This window comes from Galeopterus variegatus, unplaced genomic scaffold (assembly GCF_000696425.1).
Source record: "Galeopterus variegatus unplaced genomic scaffold, G_variegatus-3.0.2 Scaffold1314, whole genome shotgun sequence".
Taxonomy (NCBI): domain Eukaryota; kingdom Metazoa; phylum Chordata; class Mammalia; order Dermoptera; family Cynocephalidae; genus Galeopterus; species Galeopterus variegatus.
In genome coordinates, this window is record NW_007727425.1 from 296,612 (window position 1) to 301,614 (window position 5,003).

The following is a 5,003-nucleotide window of genomic DNA, read 5'->3' on the forward strand; positions in this document are numbered from 1 at the left end:
CCGCCCTCGGTGTTGCACCTGCACCGCGCTCAGCCAGTGAGCGGGAACCGGTCTCCACATGGGATCCGAACCCTCGGCAGGAGTGCTGCCATGCTCCCAAGCGGCACACTTCTCCAGTGCGCCACCGGGCAGGCCCTTCTCCCACTCTTTTTAAATTTATTTTTAAATTGACAAATAAAAATGTTCTCATTGCAAAGAAATGGTAAGTTTTTGCAGTAATGAATATGCTAATTACCCTGATTTGATCATCACACGTTGTATACATGCACTGGAATATAACTCTATACCCCATAAATAGATATAATCAATGTGTGTCAATTAAAACATAAATTTAAAAAAATAAGCTATTTTCTGGGGTCTCTTTCCCTTATGCCTTTCTAAATTTTACATGGTTGTAGTTGTACTCTAAGTTCTATTCTTTGTATTTAGGATTATGTCATGTCCATTTTCTATACTGCTATAGAATCTTTATAATTTTTGATACTGGCATAATATTTAAAATGTAATTTTTAAATCACCTATGTTCTCAGAATATGTAATAATTCCTATTCTGATTTCAAATTTGTATTCAGTTTAATCCTTAACCCTTTCTGTGTTCAAAGAAAATAAATCCATAAACCAAAAACATAATTGACAAATAAAAATGGTATATATTTATTAGGTACAGTATGTGTTTTAAAATATGTGTACATTGTGGAATGGCTAAATTGAACTAATTAACATAAGCATTACATTATACACTTGTCTTTTTTTGTGTGGTGAGAACACTTAAAATCTACTCTTTTTAGCAGTTTTCAAGACTACAGTACATTTTTATTAACTATGGTCACCAAGTTGTATAACAGAGCTCTTAAACTTATTCTTCCTATCAACTGAAACGTTGTATCCTTTGACCAACATCTCCCCCCACCCCGCCCCAGCCCCTGGTAACCACCATTCTACTCTCTACTTATATGAGTTTAACCTTTTTAGATTCCATATATAAGCGAGCTAATGTGGTACTTGTCTCTCTGTGCCTGGATTATTTCACTTAGCATGATGCCCTCCAGATTCATCTACATTGTTGCAAATGGCAAAATTTTCTCCTTTTTTTGAGGCTGAGTAGTATTCCATTGTGATTATATAACACATGTTCTTTATCCCTTCATCTGTTGATGGACACTTAGGTTGATTTTATATCTTGGCTAATGTGGATAATGCTGCAATGAACATGGGAGTGCAGACATCTCTTTGACATACTTATTTCATTTCCTTTGGATATATACCCACAAGTGGGATTGTTGGATTATATGGTAGTTCAATTTTTAATTTTTTAAGGAAACTCAGTTCAAAAAATTCCATTATTCTTCTACTCAAGAACATTAGAACTTCTCTGTTATTTAGAAGATTAAGCCCAAATGGCATTCAATGATTTCCGGTCTGGTTCCAGCACACATTTGCAGTGTTGTCTTCTATTACACTCTTATCAGGACCCTCTGCAGCAGGCTTAGCAGTACATTCATACCTTAGTACTCTTCCATATCTTGTTTACCTGCTCTGGTTTTTTCTCTGTCTTCTTGTGTTAAGCACCTGTCCAAGCTAAGCCCTGGAATCATCTTTTTTTAAATTGAATCTTCCTTGTCTGCTCCACTTGCAGTGATCTCTCTACTGGCTGAATCGACAGCAGTGTCTATGCTCATATATGGCCTTCAGTGTGTGATGTTTATAATTCTTCCATTTAAATGGAAGCAGTCCATTATTCTCTATATCCTCTCCCTATTGCAGATAAAGCAGCGCTCAGTACATATTTGCTGACCAGACAACTGAATGAATGATTTAGTAAATGGACAATGAATGAAGAGCTGGGCCATGCTAATTTGGACTCTAGTCTGGCATATGATTTTGATCACTTAAAACTTCAAGAATGGCATTATATTTTTCCCAAACGCTTAGGCTGGACTGTAATCAAGTCAGGAAGAAGAGATCATCTGTCCCTCTGGAAGAAATTCTAGGCTTGGGAAATCAGTCAGGAAATTTCTGCTGGAGTGCCCAAAGAGCACATGGAGTTCTACATCCTTATGAGTCTCAAATCTCTGAATATTCCATTAAGACTGTAGGACATTTGCAGAGAGATAAAAGAGTTCAGCATTTGCTTTTTCTCTGTCTGGAATAAATGGAAAAGCAAAGGCTAACGTCCCTGATCTTCCCAGACTTCTGGGAAATGCCTCTATCTTGAAGGCACTAAGCATCCCTTGGGGTTCAGGGCTAAGAGTTTATCTGCCCAGATTGTTACACAAACAAGTCCACAGAATACTTAACAGGTCTATTGAATAACTTCCTATGGGTAATGGGAATAAGAAGGAAACTGATCAACTCTGTATTTTCTGTACTGACAGTATTATATGCCATTTAGACTTGTACATTTGTACTAAATAAGCATGGTGAAATAATAAGTTATTTTATTTTATTTTGAGATTGTTTTATTGTTCTATAGTTCAAAGAAGTGAAATAATTTGTCTGAAGAACTTCATTCTACTGCTAATCCGTTATCTATATTTCCCCTTGGCCTAATTTCCATGACCATCACTGCTTTAGATTCATGGGATTGCTGGCCAAACAAGTTGATTTTGTAGAAGCTCTCATTCCACCAACTTTCTATGACTGGTTTCCTACACAGCAGCAGAAAGAAGACTTCCTCTTCCATGTTTTTTTGGGGGGGGAAGGATAGGAGCCCTTTACCAACAGTGCGCTGGTGTTTTAGTGTGAGGCTGGTCTTTCACAATAATCAAAGAATACAAAACACTATTTCCATGTTCTCAAGTACATATTCTGAACCCACATATTCCTCTATTCCTTCTTTTCTTGGGAGGTCACTGAAGATCACTGTACCTGAGTCCCTGCTTCTGCTTATTTTTTAAGGCCCAAGCAGAAGTATTATATTTGCTTAGTCTTCTCTTCCAAAAACACCCTCTATGGAACTGTACTACATTTCCTAGTCTTTGAGGATTTCTAGGGCACCATGATTTCCAGCGAGTCTTTGTCAGCTTTAAAGAGATGACTAGTTAAGACAGTACCACCATGGTGACAGAGGCACCTCATTGAGAAATCAGTGACATCAATACATGGTTGACTGAAGATGAAGATGGGATACTGAAGATGACCCTTTTGACTAGGAAGCATTCATTCATTCAACAAATGGTTCCTGAGTACCTACTTTGTGCCAAGCACCATGCCAGTACCTGGGGAAAGTTCCTTCATGGATCTTATGTTCTATTAGGCAAGATGGACAATTGGCAAGCAGACAAGTGAATAAATAACATAATCGTACATTGCACTATGTGTTATTAAGGAAACAGTCAAGCATTGCAATTGGGTGGTCATGGAAGACATGGTGGCATTTATGCTGAAACTTGATTGGTATAAAGAAGCTACGCACATGAAAAGTTAAGGAAGAACTTTCCACAAAGATGGAACAGCAGGTGTTAAGGCCTTAATGGTGGGAAAATTTTGGGGTTTTCTAGAAACTGACAGGTTAATATGACTAGAGCATAGTGAACAAGGGAAAAAGTGACACTTGATGAGTTGGAGTGATGGGTGGGATCCAAATTATTTAGAGGGAATCTTGCAGGACAGGAATGTAGATTATTCAGTATGGAATTCTTAGTGGAATGGGAAAATCTGCAAGGTTTTAATCAGGGTAGTAAATTTTATTTTGAGGGGTTATTCTGACTGCTGTAAAGGGGTGGGAGTGGAGGAAAGTTAGATATGTACATACCAATGTCTTCTGTTTTCTCCTACAGGTCCACCTTGTACTCTTTTCTAGGAGGCTGATGTGTATGATCACTTAAACAGGGTTCCTATCCCCTCTGGTGTCCAGTAGGGTTTGACCAATAGTCAACTAGGGATCAGAGAAAAAGAGTGAGATGAGGCTAATTATTCTCCTGGTCTCTTCCCTACAAGGGCTGTTTTGCTCATCTAAGATCCTTGCTTCTCTCAATGTGGCCTCCTCTATATGACTCTTTCTCCTTTTGGGTTCTAGTATCCTTTCCCTCCCCTCTTCTCTTTTGATCCTGTTTGATAACAGCTCTGATGCTAGTAGCTTGGGTTTCTGCAATCCCTTGTTACCTACACCCTGTATCTTTGTTTGCAGATAAACCTTGAAGCTGTAGATCAGCAGGGTTGGACAGATTCTTTCACCTAAATCACTCCCAAGGATTCCTTCTTTCTCTTTGCGTAGAGCAGACCTGTTACCAAAGCCAGGAGAGAACACCAACTACGTGGAGGATAGCAAAGATCATTCCAGCCAAACACTTCTGTCCACTGCAACTTGGTATCATAGTTGCCAAGCAAACCACAACACAGTCAAGCACTGGGTAGAAGAACAATGCTTTTACTCACATAGGGAAGAGACAGAGAAAGATCACTTCCAATAAGGTGTGTTGGTCCCCGTGGCTAGCTGGTCCCCCAGCAGCCAGTGCAGGGCTATTGGCCTATGCACACCCCTCTTATGCCACAGTAGAGGATACTCCCCCTCCCCCATGGACTCTGAAACACTGAAAGCTGGGGGCATGCCTGAGGGCTTAAGCAGAACAAAGGAACACATGTTGAGCTTGAAATAGGGAAAAATATTCCCACATAAGGTGATATGCCTGGCACAGGCTATGTGGGCTTTTTTTTTTTTTTGTCTTTTGTCTTTTTCCGTGTCCGGCAACGGATCGCAACCCTCAGTGTTGCCCCCGTACCAGACCGGGGACCGGCAACAGGATTGCAACCCTCGGTGCTGCTCCCGCGCCTCGCTCAGCCAGTGAGCGGGACCGGCCATCACTATATAGGATCCGAGCCCGTGGCCTTGGTGTTATCAGCACCGCACTTTACCGAGTGAGCCACGGGCCGGCCTCATTGTAAATTCTTAAAACCTCTTCTCCATTATATTCTTTCAAGTGCAAACTCAAAGAAAAAACAAAAGCTCATCTCAGGCTTGTCTTTTATGACAGCAGTGTGGGAGGATTAATAAATGTTATGAG